At 50.5% G+C, this 20,393-nt stretch overlaps 1 pseudogene; it reads left to right on the forward strand.

The window, feature by feature from the left end:
• Positions 1–8,727: 8,727 nt before the first annotated feature.
• On the forward strand, positions 8,728–14,073 carry LOC124657054 (annotated as a pseudogene).
• Positions 14,074–20,393: the final 6,320 nt, after the last annotated feature.

The raw sequence follows: 20,393 nt of genomic DNA on the forward strand, positions 1-20,393 counted from the left end.
GAGCATGATCCACCCCGTAGGTCAGCTTCGTCGTCCACCAGGCCGCCGGTATGTTTCGACATAATTTTATGTTGGCTTAATTTTGTATGTGAATTTGATTTAATGTTACTGTTTGTGTTGTAGTCTCCCCCGCCCCTATGCAAATGGTTTCACTGGATAGACACGGAGCAGCCGGATTGGGCACGCGAGAAGGTTGAGGAGAAACAGCGTCGTGCGTGGGCAACGTTCTTTGAGGAGGAGCGTTGGGAAAAGGTCCGTGCTAATGAGAAAGCCGAGCGAGAGAGGCGGATACGTAAACTAAGGGCGGAACAAGCTCGTAATCGAGAGGTGAATCGGAAGAGGATGGATGATGAGGCTGCACGTAGGTTTGCGAGAGGAAGAGGTGCGCATGGAGGCTCGTGCAGCGGAGAGGAAGAGACTAAGGGAAAGAGCTGGCTGAAGCGCAAGCGGCGGAAGAACGTGGCGACAAGTCTGGAAAATGGCCACGATGGACGCAGGGAAAGTAGTGTGATGTGTCGTATTGGCTATGTATCTTAATTTCAGTTGTATCTTAAACTTCGTTGTAGTGTCGTTGTATCTTAAATTCCGTTGTAGTGATAAACCCTATTTTTATTTGAGCTGCAATGTATCTTCATTTCAGTTTTAGTATTATTGTTTCCCGCCTAAATTTTCCCGCCTAATTTTTCCCGCCTTTTACCCCCGCCGTAATCTCCCGCCAATTGTTCCCGCTCAATTTTTTCCCGCCTTTTACTCCCGCCCTAATCTCCCGCCAATTTTTCCCGCTCACCTTTTCCCGCCGAAAGTCACCCCTTCTAGCCTATAAAAACCCCCGAGTGTTTCCTTCCGTTTCGGTGTATTCTCTCGAGCAAGATGGATCCCCCATATAAGAATCCCCCCATCTTTTCACCGAATCCATGGCCAAACCTCTTCTAGACGAGGCCCGCAAAGTGATGAGGGAGAGTAAGGTAGACACATTTGAGGAGTTCATCAGTAGCGACGCCTTGCTCCGTAAGGTGGGTAGGGAGTTTGAGAAATATTCTTATGGGTGGCCATTGAAGAAGATGCCTGCTCGCAGCCCACGGGAGATAAGGTGTGAGCTTATCAAGGTTGAATGAGAAGTGGAAGTCACTAACTTGGAAGAATGAACGAGATAGGGAAAGAGATTTCAACTTTCCATGGCTGTGGACGGTTGAGAGTGAGGACGACGATGATATCTTTGAGCCTAGCGAGCAAGGCGAAGAAAGCTGCATCGTCGAAGGGCAAGAGTGCCAAGTCCTCGAAGGGGAAGAGTGCTGCACCACCGGTCATCGACTCGGACGACGACTTCGAGCCTAGCACGAAGGCGAAGAATGCTGCATCGTCGAAGGGCAAGAGTGCCAAGTCCTCAAAGGGCAAGAGTGCTGCACCGCCGGTCGTCGACTCGGACGACGACTTCGAGCCTAGCACCAAGGCCACGAAAGCTGCAGCATCGAAGGGCAATGGAAAGGGTGTGCTGCGTTCTTAGTGTTATAGTTATCAGTAGTCTCATGGATCTTGCAGTATGTTGTAGCGTTGTTGTACCATTTAATTTGTTAGAAGTGAGGTATGTTGTAGTGGTAAGTTGTATCTTAATTATCAGTTCATGTTGAATTTGAAATGTTTGTTGAACACAAATAGTAGTCATACATGGCGCATACAAATAGTAGTCATACATGGTGCATACAAATAGTAGTCATACATGGTGCATACAAATAGTACTCATACATGGTGCATACAAATAGTACTCATCTCACTGACCACGGCCCCTCCCTCCACCTCGCCTCGGTGGCGGTCGAGCCTGAAAAGGTGACGGCGAGTACATACGAACAGGTGGCTGGTGATGTCGGGGAGGAAGCATGTACCCCTGCTCGTGCTGACTGTACTGCGTGGGATCTGGAGGTGGAGTTTGTTGTTGACTTGAAATCCAGTCTTGATAGCTCTGCTGTGTTTCGTCCTGATCGTGAGCACTGGACCAGAAGGATCGTGATCCGGACCCCGTCGACATATGTCCCTCACCTTTGATTAGATAAAAAACCGTTAGTCGATCATGAGGAAATTCACACATGGTGCACAATTAATATGGATAGTGATGAATTGCGTACCCTCTGGCTCATCCATACGGGGACGCCACCCGAAGTTAGGCATGGGAAATTGCTGCTCCATGCCGAAACCGGCACGCTGCCAATACTCGTAAGTAGGCTCCCGCTGCTCGCTGGTTTTGCCACCCGAACCTCCTGCCTGGTTAGGAGATGGTGGCCTCGGGCTCGGCGGTACCTCCATACGTGGGCGCGGGCGTGCCGCGGCCGATGCACCCGCAAAGAGGGATGAGGTGGCCGCTGTGCTGCTCGGTACTCGGCAACATCCGAAGATCGCGTGCATGTGATAGTCACGTAGATACGACGTAGTTTGTCCTGAAGACGCTGTGCAAAGGAGGCGTGGTGCTCATACCGTCCAAGAAGTGGGCCGGAGGAGAGCGAGCGTGCATACTGGGCGGCGTCATCTTGCAGCTCCGCCGTCAACACGGCCTACAATTGTGAGCTCAAATTAGTTATGTGTTGGCCAAATGTAGAAAAAATATATTTGACTTACTGCGTGATGCCGAGTGCCTGAAGTGGAGTGACGAGGGTAGGTGTCCCACATTGTCGAGGGATCCCTCTGAACTGGGTCACACGCCTGGCTCAGCCGAAGTCGTGTCCTAGGCATGTATGCCCGCAAGTAGTGCTCAAATTCCCGAAGATCAAATGCCTCCATGGTGGCCCATGAAACTGCCGGCGCATTGGCCCAACCGGTGATGTATGGAGCGAGGAGTTGCAACCATCCAGCGAGCGAGTCTTATTCGCTCCTTTTCGTTGTACTCGAAAAATGAAGACGAACATGTCTTAGGATAAAATTATGATTGTCCAACATGATGTAATAACTTTGGATAAATTTAAATTGAACTCACGCGTGGACGCGTAGTGGTAGAGGAACTGTGGGAGGTGGTGGCTCGATCAGCCGACGCTGTCCAAAGCTGTCTCATGACCCTCTCGCTGCGACATCTCCTCCACGAAGATATCGAAGATGATCTTCGCCTTCGTCATCCAAGTAGGCCCAATCTCCGGTACACATGTTCGATATACCGCCCGGGTATGCCTCGTCGCGGTGGTCCTCACCGTATGGCTCCCGGGTGACATCGCTCTCTAGTAGTAGGTCAAACTCGCTCCGTGAATGCTTCGGGTAGCAATTCCTTAGCCGATTATGCCCAAAATGTCTCGCATAATATAACACAACTAAGTTAGTGTTACATCTTATATAAAAATATAAAGAAGGAGTAAATATTGCGAATACCTTCCGCGATGTCCATAGAGAACCAAACGTCGGCATGTCGATGCGCTCCGCGTCGTACAACTCGTCCGGCGGCCAAGATCCATCTCTAATCTCGGGACGGCCGATGGGAAACCTCGCCCATGACCGGAGCTGCAACAGGAGTGGACAACCAACGATGCCGGAACCATGCGAGGTTAGGCTGGCAACCCTTACACATACCTCGGTACGTAGCGGCTAAGACCGCGGAACCCCGGCTCCTCCGAATGATGTGCTCGCCTCGGTGGCCTCTCGCTATCTCCTGAGCTATAGGGATGTACCGCGCACTGATCGTATTCCCGTGATTGTCCGTGAACATCGTCTTCCCGAGTAGCCACATGAGGTACGCCTCCAAGCTGCGAGTGATCTGAACCGCAGTCATCGGTACATCTGGGAATCCGAACTCGCTCGATCTGTCAAGGTATATTTCAATGTTAGAACTTACATATTATGAGGTAAATAAGTTGTGATAAAAAGACGAAACTGTTACGGACTCGGAACTCGTGTAGCCATGCACGGCGAGGCCCGTGAGCCTCAAAAGTCATAGGCCCAACGTCCGCACGAACACCCCGGAAACGTGCATCCATGCTGTGCATCCAGCCCACGGTTTCCTCCAATGGGCCTATGGGCTCACCTGCCAACGGAAGGCCCGAGCAACATAGACACGTCCCGTAGAGTAGGCGCCATCTCACCCCAACGAAAGTGGAACGTGTGGGTCTCGGGCCTCCATCGATCCACTAAGCGGGTGATCAAAGCAACATCGTAGTTCGGGCGCGAAATGTGATCTCGGGCCTCCACTAATCGAGCGAAAGGTAGTAGTCCTGCCCACTTCAACCTCGCAAAACAAATAATACACAAGCTAAAGCAGGTCCAATGTAGTTCTTATAAATTTGAGACAAAACAATTGAACAAGTACCTGTCTTCCCATTGAGGGTGTATCATCCAGTTCTTCTTTGGAGTACGGGTCCGCGGTGGCTCCATGCTCGCGGGTCAGCCTCCAAGTGCGATGCACGATGTTTCGATCAATAAGTGGATCGAGCAACGATCGAGCCGCCATATCCGCATAAAGATATCACAAATTGCTGCATAGTTCATAAATATTACAAATTATAACATAGTTCACAAATATTACAAATTATAGCATAGTTCATAAATATTACAAATTGTAGCATAGTTCATAAATATTACAAATTAAAGCATAGTTCATAAATATTACAAATTAAAGCATACTTCATAAGTATTACAAATATTACTATCTCCCTCTATTTCTTCCCCTCCCACGCCTTCCTCGGTTGCCTCGCCCACGGTTAGCCGCCGCCGCTGCAGCTGCTGGGTAGAAAGTGGGACATAGGGGGTCCCTGTGTCCAAATTGGTTGCACAGAAAACATTGCCTAGTTGGACCACCCGCTTCTGCTTCATCCATATCATTTCTAATGCGCCTTGTCTCCCGTCGACCTCTGTTCGTCCGCAATGATCTTGGGTCAGGGATGTACCGTCTTTCATTTGGTATCACCGTAGTAAAATTTCCCACAACTCTGTATCCGACCATCTCGCCGGTCCAGGTGTGCAGCACAGCCTCTTTCGCGTAATATGGAGAGACGAAAGAGATTGAGTCCAGCCCTAGTTGTCTCGGTAGCTGCCAGCACATGGGAGCATGGAAGGTGAAGCAACCTCGGTTTGTTGCATGTGCACTCACACGATGGCCATTCTTCATTTCCAATTCTGACATCATGTGTTCTCACCGCATTCACACAACCAAACTTGTCGGTTGGTAAGCGCACCTCAAACCTCCTTTCCTGATTACCGATGGCCAGAACAGTGTGTGACATACCCTTCTTCATCTTGACATCCATATATTCCATAATGGCCTTACAATAAGGAGTGTTTGGATTTTCAAGCATATGGTTCAAAGCCAACTCCCGTCTCTCTTTGAAATAATTCATAGTGCCATATAAAATACCCTCCACAAGGGCTGTCAGTGGCAATGCCCTATTTCCCCTAAGCACGAAGTTGTATGACTCAGCTAGGTTGGTAGTCATCACACCATACCTAGCTCCATGTGTGTCATGCAGCAAAGACCACCTTTCTAATGGCTCGTGCTCTATCCACTCGCAAAATTTTTAATCCGTCGTCCGGGCCTCCTTCTAGTATTGGGTGGGTCAAATCCAGGCGGGTCACATAGCCCAATAGGATCCGGCTCGGGGCCCTACTCGGAACCTGTGTACCTCGTGCCACGAGCCTGCTGCATGAGCTGCTACTAATGCAGCTCGGGCGGCTAACCTGTGCCGCACATGCTCCTTAGTGAACTCATCCAGCTTGCCGCGGAGAAAAGTGTACTTGCATTCTTGATTCTGCTTGCACAACTTCTTGAACAGATTCATAAGACCCTTGCTCCTAAACTGCGAGAAGAAATTGGCCCCCAGGTGGCGCATGCACCACCTACTCTGCATATCCTGCCATGGCGTCTCTTCATCAGGTCCGGCTTCTACCGAGTCTTGATAGCCGCAAGTATACTCGCATGCCCGTCATGTAGCACACACACATTTTCGCGATCTTTCACTATCGATTTTTTAACCGCTCGAAGAACCATAACCAGCTAGCGGTGTTCTCGCTCTCAACAAATGAAAATGCGAGAGGCACACATCGATTGTTGCCATCCACTCCAATTCGTCGTCGAGAATCCGTCCCTTGTACCTCCCGATTAGAAAAGTTCCATCTACACACATCACCGGACGACGAGTGCATGAAAGCCTCGATGCATATGCTGAATGCGAAAAACACCCCGTGCAGAACCCTGACATTAGGAAACTCTGGTATCACAAAGTCTTGTATGTCCACATGGGTGCCCGGATTCCGGTCCTTCAATGTCTGCAGGAGACGGACGACACCGTCATAAGCATCATAGAAGGTCCCGAATCTGTTCTCCAGTGCCGTCTGTTTAGCCCTCCATGCCTTGCCATATTCAATTACATACTTATATTGAAGGTGAACTCTTCTCTCGGATGGCTTTAACCCCCATTGCTTGTATTCTCTACAATCTCCTTGTAGAACAGGCGAGCAATAAGAGTGGATGTAAGGTTTCGGTGATCCTTCAACATACTCTTAAGGACACATGTGTGCGGCACGAAATCGCTCACCACCCATGTTGTGTCATACTTCGGACAGTACCCATGCATCCTTGATGGACATCTAGCATCGCTGCAGACCACTGTCAAGAATTTCTGACTTGAAACGGTGGTTCCGAATACCCTTTGCGTGTTCATTGCCCACCGAGTGATTGCTTCCTGCAGATGTCTCTTGTCGGCATATCTAGCACCAACCGAGATGGTGTTCATGCTGTACTCCCGGGCAGAATCGTGCCGATCATCGACTATCATTGCCTCCGACAAATCATGGTTCCAAGAAGAGGGGATCGGATCCGCCTCTTCGTTATCATCTGAAGTATCGGATCCACCGGATTCATCTGAGTCAACCTCATTGTCCACTCCATCCTCGTCTTCCTCGTCCATCATGTTCCGCATCCGTTCTTCTTCTTCGTCCACGCTTTCAAGCTCAACGGTATCGTCATGACCACCTGCCGCATGGCTACTCGCCCGGATTGGAAGCTGCTGCCGCCGAGCATCGAACTTTGATCTGCTCTGGCCTGGATGGAACGCACCCTCGCCTTCTTGGAAATTCACCACCTTCGCCTCGGGAAGCATTAAGGCGATGGGGTGAGTTCCCCTGCGCTCGCACGCTTCCAACCAGTGCACCCACTGAGAGGTCCGCTCAATCGGCTTCAACCGCCGGAAAATGCGAGTGCTGGAGCTGCTCCACAAAGCATGCACACCAACGAGTGTATGCTTCGGGATTAAGCCCGAAATTCACGGTCAACCACTCCTTCAGCCGACTAACTCGCCATGTTTTTGGGTTTGTCAGATGCAAATCCTCACACTGAAACTCGCTCAGATCAGCTCCCATCGAAGTTGTTCGGACCGTGCCATGACCGAAGTAAACAACGAATTTTACTCTATCTGACGTATCTGCTCACCTATACAAATTACATACTCGTCAAAAAAATCTAGCACCTACAATCTAAAATAAATAAAAATCTAGCACCTGCGAGTCCTAAATAAATACTATCTACCGGTACATATTACACTAACTAATGTGCGAAGCTAACGAACGCAACATGCATTATGATTACACCATCTAATACCAGGAATTAGGGTTTACCCTTGAAGCGTGCCAAACACCTCTGTCGCCAGCTCGGCTTCTCCACCCCGCGACGAGCTCCACCACCACGCAAGCGGCACCACCACCACCAGCTCCACCACCACCACCACCACCACCTCCACCACCACCAACACCACCTCCACCAAAACGCATCAAAAACTAACCCATATATAGATCAGCTGATTCTACAGCATTTGGTGGTCAAACTACAACAAATGGCTGGATAAATCGCTCAGAAATGAGAGAAAACGCTGCTGGTCTGAGAGCAAACGAGAGAGAGCTGAGATGAACTGAGAGAGCAGCAGGAGGAAGAAGAGAGGTGCGTCGGCCAGCAGGAGCGCGCGTCGGCCGAATTAAAAACGCCACCGTTTCGGGCGCGGCCAGCCCGACTCGGGGTGAGGGGCGCCGAATCTTGCGCCTCGGGATGGCGCACCCCGACACCGGCTGCTCCTGCGCAGGAGACAGACCAACAACGACCCGGCGTGGCCGACAGCATCGCTTCGGGCGCACTGACCCCGACTTTGGCCATCCCCACCAGATTCCCTCCACTTCGGGTTCGCCAACCCCGATTTTGTAATTTCGGGTTAGCGGACCCCGACGGTGTATTATTTCTGAAATTTGCCAAAAACGACTATTATTTCTGGAATTAATATTAAAAAGTGTATTATTTAAAAAAAATTGCATAAATTAAAAATCTCCAGATCTTTAAACCCGATACTATTTAAGACCTCGGTTGATTGACTGGACCAAAAAAACGTGCAAGTAGGGCAATCAGCCCAACCCAATAGCTCACTGCGTGAGGCCCATCAAGCTCTCCTAGCACTCCCGCAGCTCGCAGGCCAGCTCCAAACCTCCACGAGCTCGTCTCCCCACATCGCCCCAACTCGTGTCTCTCCCGCAGCCCCCAAATCCCTCGCAACTCTCTAGCCATAGGGCGCCGCCACATGCGCCGCCCCTCACCTCTCCTTCTCTAAGTCCGTCCACCGTGTAGAGCGGAGCACGGAAGCCACGACGATAGCCCGGAACCGCAGTTTTCGGTGCACCTGAGCCTCGGTTCTTGTTTTTCCCGGCCACCAATTTTAGGAAGCCGAATTTTTCTGGGAAAGGATTGGCAGCCGGCCTGCACTGTTTCCTAAAAAAGAAAGTTATGCCATGTCCTTCGCCGAGAAGTCATCGCCGCCAGCCTCAGCCATTATAGCCAACACATCCAGGGGCTACCACATCCTCAAGATCGACGGCTACTCTCTCACCTAAGATACCCCCAAGGGTGAGTCCCTCTATTCCTGCCAGTTCACCATGTGCGGCTATCGCTGGCGCATCCGCTACTACCCCAACGGCGACCGCAGTGACTACGCCGATTACATATCCCTTTTCCTCATGCTCGACCAAACCGTCGCCAAGGAAGTGAAGACGAAGTCCAGGATCCGTTTCGTCGACTCTACGGAGGAGCATCCTTCTCTCACATCGAGTAACGTTGAGTCCTTCCATGGCCAGCATCGTTGTTGGGGGCGTAGCAAGTTCATCAAAAGGGTCGACTTCGAGAAGTCCAAGCACCTCGTAGACGACTCATTCACCGTCAGGTGCGACCTCGCCTGTTGGCCCAGATCCGACAGTACTCTCGCCGATCTGATACCAAGCACAGCCCCTGCCGCCGAGTGCTTTCCGACGACTGACGATGAAGTGATTTCCGGCGAGACACGACACGTACGTACACTGCTACTTCCGGCCTGTAGCTAAGCTGACTAGTTACGTAGCAGCTAGCCTCAACACACGCGACGCAAGAAACGATTGATAGCCACAGGGCCTTGTCGGTCCTTGGTTCTTTGTATTGATCAACTCCACAACTCACGGTGGTGTTTACAGCCTAGCTATTACATGGATATAAATACTAGGCAAAGCACCCAACCGAGTCGACTTGGTATCCCAGCGTCCAACTCGGTATAGAGCCTATACCCAACACGACGCCACCCCGGTGTACTAACCCGGTTTAAACCTACTCGTTGTAGAACTCTAATCCTACCCGGACACACGTATAATACGTGTATACGACAGAACTACGAGTGCACGCCGCCGTGCTGGTACTGGAGTGCTTATTTCTAACAATCACCCCCTAAGCACGACGTGCACTTCATTTCGCCTGGGTCCCAAATGCGCCAGCTGTTTCTTGCAGGCGTCTTCCTCGGCATTGCTTTTGCCGCTCCTCACCGACACCCATGTCACCGACTTTACCTTTGTCGGCTTCTCTAGAGCTTCACGCCGACGGTCCTCCTTGTCGGCTTCTTCGGTCTTCACCGGTTCCTTGATGAACAAACATCGCTTCGTGTGCTTCATCTTCACCGGATTATTTACCGTCCGAAGTACCTTCTTCGAGATAGTAGTCCAACACGCCTCGTATGCGTGCTCGCATCGGTCGTAGTCGTCTCATCTTCGGTGCGGTCGAAGATAGCACGACATACTCTTCTCGCGCCCGACGTCGCATTTGCTTCTTCACTTCGGATCCTTCATTTGTCTGGCTGAGGACCCACGTCGCTTCTTCGCGACTCACCTTTGTAATCTCGTCGAAGTACTTCCTCCCCGAGATTCACAGGAACATGCACAGCTAGCTTCTTGCCCGATCGATGCGATTCTAGCCGATGCTTTTGGCTATAATGCACCCCCGTACAAGCTAGCTCACGCATAGCTAGTTCCATCAGCTCTAGACACATGTAACGTGTCTGCCTATTTCTTACTAGGATGTCAACTTCCATCCCGTCTGATGCAGCCTGAGATAGGCTCATCTTTTCATCTGGCCTTCTTTCTTCTGATGCACTTGGAGGAGACGCCAAAGCTAACACGCTAGGGTTCGGTTCTTCGCCTTCCGAATCTCCAGGTTCTGGCCACAAATCGCCTCCTGGCGACGTGAAAACGTGGCCCTTGTCCACTTCCTTAGCTAGAACTCCAGCTTTTCCAGCCGTACTTCTGGCCGCTGGAGTGCCCTCTGACGCTCCTAGATTGATTCCACTTGGCGAAATACCGTGACCATCTGCGCCAGCTGCTGATCCGCCTCCCAGCGCCCGTCCTCGATCGAGTCCAGGCAAGAGCGCATCGTCCAGCCGAAATGGGATTTCTGGCCTTGATGGCCCTAGCTCCTCACGTGGAGCTGCTCTTGGCAAAGAGCCTTCTATCCCACCTGGGCTGCCTGCTTGGCTCCCGTATGCACCTCCTGCCGGCCTGCTAGCCTCGGTAGGAGTGGCCCGAACTGAGCTCCCGTGGAGCTCCACTGCTGAGCCTCCTGGCGCACTGCTGCCTAGATTGTCTGCCCAAGCGCGCGACCTGCTGCTCGCTCTGGGGCTCCCACGCGGAGAGACACCTCCAGGTGTAGCGCCTGGAACTTCACCGCTGGGTTCGCTCGGCTCATCTCCAGGTCGAGCGCGAGACACTAGCGAGCGTGCTGCTGCACCAACGCTTGAACGTGTCGACAATGCACTAGAGCTTGAATTCATAGCACCAGTTTCCGCGTCGATACGTGTGTCTGGCCAAACTTGATCATCTGTATGCCTACAATCACTGTGTCCAACAGTGAAAATCTCTTCCGGTTCCGTGGAGTTCCAAATCCATGATAAGTCTTCCTCGAAGACTACGTCACACGCGACAATCACCTTGTTGGTCAAGGGATTGCTCAAACGGTACGCTTTCGAGCCTTCTTCATAACCAGTCATGATCATTGGAGTACTCCGATCCGCCAAGCTTCTTTTATGGCCGGACATCGTCTTGATATGCGCCACACACCCGAAAGTGCGAAGATGATCAACCGAGGGCTTTCGTCCATACCATGTTTCGTACGGAGTCCCACCAACCATACTCCTAGTTGGCGCCCTGTTTAGCAAGTAGACAGCCGTGTTGACTGCCTCACCCCAGAACTTTCCTGGCAAGCCTTTGCTCTCCATCATGCTCCGTGCCATGTCCACCACCTTATGCTTCAATTCACCACCCCGATCTATGCGTAGGGACTTTCTCTTCGCCCTCGTCTTGACCTCTCCAGCTTCCTTGATCTTCTCGAATGCTTGTATAGCTTGATCCTTACTTTTCAGCAACACAATCCACATGTATTGGCTGTGATCATCTACCACAAGCATGAAGTACTCATTGCCGGACGGGGTTGCGGGTGAAATTGGACCGCATATATCACCATGAACGAGCTCCAAAGCTTCACTTGCCCGATCCGTGGTTTCACGTGGGTACGGGGCACTCCGTTGCTTCTCGACGACACCTTCGTCGCATAGCTTGTCCACATGATCCACACACGGTAGACCGTGATCCACTATAGTCACAATCTCTGTAGCCGGTGATGGAGGAGGTAGCTCCTCCTCGTCCTTCTGCTCGCATACTTCGAGCATCAGCATCATCGGTCCATCATCTCCTTCCTGGGCGATGAGAGCCCTTTCCTTTGGCTTCGGTGGTTTCCGGCAATCAACCTTGAAGTGACCGAGCTCGCCGCAGTTATGGCATCTTACTTTCTTGATGTCAAACTTCCTCCTTGGCGGAGCGTCGTCCTCGTCCTCCCCTGCGATGTACTTTTTCGCTGGGCGAGAAACTTCTTCATCACTTCTGCTGTCATATGCCTTATCGCCTTTCTCTTTGGCGACCACCGCCTGCCACTGGGCACGGGTAAGCATCACGTGCTCTTCCGGTACCACATCACCGTACGTGATCTTCATCCGCTCATCATGAGCCTTGAACCGTCCAACTAGATCATCCATCGTGAGAGTCTTGAGATCGACACACTGCTCGATCGCCGAAACAACGGGCAAGTAACGCGGCGGCACCGCGCGAAGGAAACGCCTTACGATCGAGATCTCCTCGATCTTCTCGTCGAGCGCGCGAATCCCATTGACCAATGCAGCGACCCTCGAAGCGAAGGCGTCCAGCGTCTCATCTTCTCCCATCTCCAGATTCTCGTACTTCTTCTGCAAGGTTTGTAGGGCCGCCTCGCGGACGCGCTCGTGACCAAGATTTAGTGTCTTGATCGTCTCCCACGCCTCCTTTGCAGATTTCTTCGAGATCGAGTGCTGCTTCACGTCCATCGGCATCACCGAGCAGATGGCCGTGAGTGCCCGTCGATCCTTGCGGTACTCCGACGCGCCCTTCTTGAACTCGTCGCCGCCTGGATCGACAGCCTTCCCGGATTTCGTTGGACTCGAGCGCCCACATCATCGTGGTCGCCCACACCGTGTAGTTGTCGCGGATGTACTGCGGATACTGCGTCGACACCGGCGCCGCAACGCCGGAATACTCGCCCACTTCCTTCGTCATGACCTCCCGTTACTAGGAGATCCTCCACGAGGCTCTGATACCAATTGTTGGCCCAGATCCGACAGGTACTCTCGCCGATCTGATACCAAGCACAGCCCCTGCCGCCGAGTGCTTTCCGACGACTGACGATGAAGTGATTTCCGGCGAGACACGACACGTACGTACACTGCTACTTCCGGCCTGTAGCTAAGCTGACTAGTTACGTAGCAGCTAGCCTCAACACACGCGACGCAAGAAACGATTGATAGCCACAGGGCCTTGTCGGTCCTTGGTTCTTTGTATTGATCAACTCCACAACTCACGGTGGTGTTTACAGCCTAGCTATTACATGGATATAAATACTAGGCAAAGCACCCAACCGAGTCGACTTGGTATCCCAGCGTCCAACTCGGTATAGAGCCTATACCCAACACGACGCCACCCCGGTGTACTAACCCGGTTTAAACCTACTCGTTGTAGAACTCTAATCCTACCCGGACACACGTATAATACGTGTATACGACAGAACTACGAGTGCACGCCGCCGTGCTGGTACTGGAGTGCTTATTTCTAACATCGCCGTTATCAACCAGATCCGCGCTGAGGAGATGCCTGCACCGAAGTTCGTGTCCGTGCCGCCGTCCGACCTGAACCTGCACCTGGGTGATCTCCTCGCGACTGGGAAGGGTGCCGATGTGGTCTTCGAGGTCGCCGGTGAGACATTCGCCGCGCACCGGTGCCTGCTCGCTTCACGGTCGTCGGTTTTCAGGGCAGAGCTCTTCGGCTCAATGAAAGAGAGCGGCACTGCAGATGTCATACGCGTAGACGACATGGAACCGCAGGTATTCAGAGCGTTGTTGCATTTCGCGTACACCGACTCACTGCTGCCGGAAACGGAAACAAAAGAGGAAGACGCCATGTGTCAGCATCTCCTTGTCGCCGCGGACAGGTATAGTTTTGAGAGGCTAAAGCTGGTCTGTGAGGAGAAGCTGTGCAAGTACATCGATGTGAGCACGGTAGGGACGATCCTGGCGCTTGCTGAGCAGCACCACTGCGACGGGCTGAAGAAGGCATGCTTCAATTTTCTCAGCTCTCCAACAAATATGACGGCAGCCTCGGCCACTGACGGCTTTCAGCATCTGAGTAGGAGCTGCCCCTCTGTTATGATACAGCTGATTGCCATGTCCTCACGCAGTCAGTCGGCCTAATTCTGTCGCGCCGACCAGGTGGATTACTATCAGATATACATATTGCTTTACATCTAATAATTATGTAAAAGAAATAGTCCCTCTCTATCTACTATTATAAGATGTTTTAGGTTTTTCTTTTAGAAAATGCATGCATATGGACGTGTTTGAGTCAATGCCACTTCTGTAGCCAAGATGAGACAGTTGACCATCTCTTGTTTGGCTGCTCCTTGTCCAAATTAGATTGCCACAAGTGGTCATTTGTGCTTTTGGCATGGTGAGGCCACCTGAGAGCGTTGATGACATGGATGTACCATTTGAAGACGAGAAATGATGCATGTTTCAGGAATCTCTTTCATGATGATTCTGCGAGTGTAGTTTACAGATTAACTTGTGGCTCCTTGCAGAAAAAGCAAGGACAAAAAAAGCGGTGTTGGGCAGCTCAAGATGGTGATTCGTGGATCGTGAATCATATGCCAGTTCTCATGGTTGGTCTGCGGCTATTGCAAGGAGTACCGCCAAGCCTTGTAATATTCGTTTTCTTAGCTGATTGTCGATGATGCTTTTGCAACTTAGAAGGGTCTGGTGGTGGTTTTTGTGTAATATGCTATCTAGAGGAAAACTACAGTGTGGGTCGTTTGTTTCTACCCAGTGTTAGACTGCGTGTGTTTTTCTTCCTCTCACCTGTCTGTAGCTCCAATTTGTGGTCGTGGCCTCTTTGCTGGCTCTGTCTGTTGTTCTGTAAGACTTTAACCACGTCGGTGGGTTTCTCCCTTCTATATTAATACATGCAAGGCTCTTGCATGGTTTGAAAAAAAAATTGTGGCGGTTAATGGAGATCGGGGCCCCGACTCGAAAAAAAAGGGGAAGCAACGATTGAAGGATGATGATAAAACTACAGGACAAGAAAACCAAATCATAGAAAGATCAAGAAAAATTACACTGACGTGAGAGTGAGACTGATGACAAAATTGCAGAGCTGACTAATACGAGTTAAAATACACTTCGCAGCACCAACTCACAAACCTTCCACCAGAGCCAATAAGAGCATCTCTAACAGAGCCCGTATAAGTCCGAACCGAAAAAACGTAGTTCAGTCTCCCGAAAAACGAATTGAGAGCGCATTTGGGTACGGCGCAGAACAGAAACTGTAAACCCAAACCGAACTCACGAAAATCAAACGACGCGGGAAATCTATCGACGGGGATTGCAGTCGATTTTATCCGATCAAGCTTAATTCGATCATAATTCACAATAATAGTGGCAAAATACAATCGCATTTGACCTAAATTACGTACTACGGACCTAATTAGACTAGAAATTAAGGTTCCCGGCGACTATACTGTCACCGGGCGGCGGCGGAGGGTTTTTCGACGCCGCCGGTTGCTAGGCGACGACGAGGGCCGCCAGCTCGATGGCCCCCGCGACGGAGGCGCCACCGCAGAGCAGAGGCGGTACGTCTGCATCGTCATCGTCGCCGCTCGGGGGCAACGGCGGGCTGCACCCGCCGGCAGCGGGGGGCTCCTCCGCTTCCCCAGCCGCAGCAGCTGCCGTAGCCGCAGCCGTCTCCGCGCGCGCTTGAAGGTGGTGCGCCATTAGGTCCGGCCACTTGCGGTCGGCCCGCTTCCATGCGCCGTCGGAGCGCGCCCGCCTGCCGCGCTCCGTCTCCGCCCGGCGGACGGCGACTTGGCCTTCGGCGCCGGATCGGCCGCCGCCCCTACCCACGCGTCTAAAACGCGTCATTTCGCACGGCGGGGTGGTGGCCGTAGCGGCAGAGCGGCGGTCGAGCGACGGCGATTGCTCGTCGGAGCGGCGGCGGGCTGCAGCGGCGGGAGAGGAGCGGCGGGAGGGGAGTAGGGTTTCCGAACCGAACTCCCCTCCGCGAACCATTTTAATAGGGGCCGTGTGATGGGATTCGTAGCATAGAAAACAAAAAATTTCCTACCGCAAGAACGAAACACAAGCCAAGATCTAATCTAGAAGACAGTAGCAACGAGGGGATCACGAGACTAACCCTTGAAGATTTCCAAAGCCTACGAGATTAGATCTCGTTGTTGCAGAAGATGATCACTTGCCGCTTTCAAAAGCGCGTAGAAGATCTTGACGGTGCCACAATCGGGCAGCACCTCCGTACTCGGTCACACTGTTGACTGCCAAAACCCACCGGCGGGCAGCGGCCTTGTCAACACCGTAGAGCCGGGAAGAGCCTAGAGCTGCGGCTGGCTGAGACCCCTCCGAGCGACGGCCCGCAATGCTCTTCTGGTCACACGCGGCGATGCGAAGTCAAGAGAAGTTCACATGCACACCGCGGCACGGTTTCATGCCAAGCTATAATTGTTGGACCAAGCATGGAGAAAGAGGGGTTATAATGGAAAGATGAAGAAGGGGATGATTTCATCGATGAAACTATCTTACTCATTTCGGTGATACTTTCATGGAGGATGCTTGAAGGTGAAGGGGAAGGTGAAGTGGAAGGTGAAGAAGGAAGCACGTGATGAGCCCGTTGATGATCTTGGTCGGACCATTGCGCGTGCACGGAGACGTTTGCCAATGAAAAGGAGAGGGAGAATTTGGATCGCATGTTAGAGGATCACGAAAGTCGGCTTGTACCGAGGGATGCGATAATGGTCTGAAAAAGATGGGCTGCACTGCTTGGATTTGCTGAAATGGAAGGCACAGAGGCGAGGTGTAGGCTGGCCTCGGCATTTGTAAAACTGCTTGCTGAAAATGTTGAAGAATATGTTTTCCAAAAGAATAACGGGAGTGCTGGCATCGGTACGTACGAAGCAAAGAAGGTTGTACGCCCTCTGAGGTTTAAGGAGTTACGAAGATACGCCATGCATCAACGGCTGCATCCTCTACCGCGGTGAATACGAAATTTGAATGAATGTCCAGTATGCCTTGCATTGCGTTATAAGATCGGAGGCGATGACCCTGGTGACGATGTTGAGGGCGAGAAACCCGGGAGAAGAGGTTCCCGCCAAGGTGATGTGGTATGCTCCTATAATACCCGTTCCAGTTGAAACGTACGTTCGGGAACAAAGAGCATGCCAAGTTGTTGCGATGGCACAAGAGGACCGTAAGTCGGACGGGAGTTGAGACACCCGCGAGATGGAACGCAATGGAGAAAGATCGACGGAGAGAGTTCAAAGATTTTGCAGGCGCGCAAGGAACATAAGATTTGGTCCTAAGTACGGATGGCATGAATCCCTTTGGCGGCGAGCTCCGGCCATATGCAACACGTGACTCACATGCATCTACAACCTTCCTCCTTGGTTGTGCATGAAGCGGAAGTTTCATTATGATGCCGGTGCTCATCCAAGGTCCGAAGCAACCGGCAACGACATCGATGTGTACCTAAGGCCATTAGTTGATGAACTTTTGGTTGTGGGGCAGAACCTGGTGTCAGGTGTGTGGGATGAGCACAAAGAGAGAGGAATTTGACCTACGAGCGTTGCTTTTCGTAACCATCAACGATTGCACCTGCTCTTAGTAACCTTTCGGGGCTTGTCAAATAAGGGATACAATGCATGCTGCATGCTTGCTTACATGAGGCCGAAAGTGTACATTTGCCAAATTGTAAGAAGAACGTGTACCTTGGGCATCGTCGATTTCTTAGAAAATTCATCCGGTAAGAAAGAAAGGCGCAAGCATTACAACGGCAAGGCGGATCACCGGCCGAAGCACAACGAGCCTTGGTCTTTGAGTATTTGATATGGTCAAGGATTTGAAAGTCATCTTTGGAAAGGGTCTGGCGGACAATCGGTTCGAAGGAGAGGCCGGCAGACACTTGCCACGACCATGTGGAAGAAGAAATGCATATGTGCGGGAGCTAGAATATTGGAAAGTCCTAGATGTCCGTGCTGCAACGATCGACGTGATGCACGTTACGAAGAATATTTGCGTGAACCTCCTAAGCTTCTTGGGCGTGTATGGGAAGTCAAAATGATACAAAGGAAGCACGAAACGAGACCGAAGCAGTTGAAAGACCCTAATGACGGCATCGAGAATGGTTTTTTTCCAAGGTCGGTGCCGACTACGCTCTCGCCAAAGAAGAGAAGGTCATCTTTTTTGAATGCCGAGCGAGTATGAAGGTCCGTACGGATTCTCGTCCCGATATAAAGGGAATAATAAACATGGCGGACAAAAAGTTCCCAAAACACTGAAGTCTCACGGCTTGCCACGTGATTATGACGCAATTGCTTGGGTGCTTTGAGGGGGCTCTGGGAAAATGTTCGAGTAGCCATTGTGAAGCTATGTGCATTCCTCAATGCAATCTCTGAGAAGGTAATCAATCCGGAAGTTCTACCACGGTTACGGAACGATGTGGTCCAATGTCTTGTCAGTTTCGAGAGGAGTGGTGTTCCCGCCATCCTTCTTCAATATTATGACGCACCTCCTGGTTCACCTAGTCGAAGAGATTTCCATTCTCGGTCATGTATTTCTACACAATATGTTCCCCTTCGAGGAGTTCATGGGAGTATTAAAGAAATATGTTCGTAACCGTGTAGGCCGGAAGGAAGCATCGCCAAGGGCTATGGAAATGAGGAGGTAATTGAGTTTTGTGTTGACTTTGTTCCGACCTTAAGGCTGATTGGTCTTCCTCGATCGCGGCACGAGGGAGACTAAGTGGAAAAGGCACGATCGGAAGGAAATCAGCGATATGTATGGACGGCCATTCTCGTGACACACCACACGATTCGACCAATTCCGGCTTGGTGGCTTCGTACTGAGAAACACAAGAATATTTTACGCTCGGACAACCGGGAAACTGAATCCTGGATTAGGAGGCCCACATGGAGACTTTCGGCAGTTAGTTGAGAAAACATTTAATGAATGACGATCATTCTTGCATGATCATTCTTTCATATTTAGTGAGACACTCTTCAGGCCTGGAAACTCAGTCTGCAGGATGGCTCTGAGTCTTATTTTACAGGTAGCTAAGACAGAAACACAATGAACAGTGGTAAATGCTTTAAATCAGCAGCAGAAATGAGCAAAAGATGCCTCATGTAGTTTACCTGAGGAGATGCTGGAGCAATATGGACTCTTTAAGGACCATGGCAGGGTGCAGACTGGGGCCAGGCAGGGAGACAGGGTGAGGATGGACAGCAATACCGGAGGCAAACAATGGTGATTTCAACAAATGTAGTGCCAGCAGAACATTAAATTATGAAAAATCTCCATCAGGGCATGACTGTGGTGCGGCAACGCGAGCAGGAAAGTCGCGCGTCAGCCTGTCAGCCGATCGCCATTGACTACTGAAAAACGCCCAAATGGAGGACAGGCGGACATCAGGACAGCAGACGGAAAATGGCGGAAGATGTTGCCGCTGAAATGAGCAACCCTAAACATTAAAATTCATGTCGAATGCTCGCAGATATTTATCGCCGATGACAGGAACACAAAGAGGCTTATTACGCCTGCTCATTATTTAACCACCAACTGTTGATGGTTCAGCGGTCTGGACGGCGTTTTGTTGAAGCGGCGGCAGGAGTCATTAATCCCAATGTCGCCATTTGACAATTTAATCGCCTCACCTGCATATATATACATACCGTAATCGCCAGCGCCTTATTCTGCGTATTAATGAAACCCATCGCCTTAAAATTCGTGATATGAACAATGGTGGTGGGGCGGTAATGACAGGCAGAAGTTTGTGGCGGTATCGTGACGTCGTCTGAAGTTTTCTGGCGCTATGACCGGTAATACCGTCATGGCGAATTACCTGCTGAAGTTGAAGCGGTAAATATCTCCGCTGCAGCAATATCTCATGAGATGAAGTGGCGTCTGTTGTCATTATAAAGGTTCTGGCGAGATTATCCGTACTCTGGCGGCAGGTAAACAGTATGAAACATTATGGCGTATTCTTCAGGTGGAAGGACAACCCTTGACATAATCAGCAAGAACAAGGTAATAAGGGCGGCAGGGTGACTGAAATCCAAAACTCCTCAACATGTGGTTGAACAGAATAAAGATGATGATATAGAGAAGTGATGAAATTATAGAAATTATCTTATTAAATGGCTTCCTCTGTAATATGTAGAAAAAATAAGGGCAGAAGAACAGAAAGCAAGATGTAGGTGAAATATAGTTTTATCTCAACAGAATAATACAGAAGAAGAAGGTGGTAGAAAAAACAGAGTAGTTTTCAGAAAACAGAAATTTTATTTTAATTTTAATATATATTCCATTATTATTTTTAAAATTTGGGTGAATTAATTTACTTTGATACATTGTATTATATGTATTTTAAGATTTTGAATTGAATTAGTTTTATTTTTTTTATTTTTTTGATATATTATTTGTATTTTAAGATTTTGAAATGAATTAGTTTTATTTTTATGAATTTTTTGATAT

The sequence above is a fragment of the Lolium rigidum genome, chromosome 1, assembly GCF_022539505.1.
Source record: "Lolium rigidum isolate FL_2022 chromosome 1, APGP_CSIRO_Lrig_0.1, whole genome shotgun sequence".
In the NCBI taxonomy this organism is placed as follows: Eukaryota; Viridiplantae; Streptophyta; class Magnoliopsida; order Poales; family Poaceae; genus Lolium; species Lolium rigidum.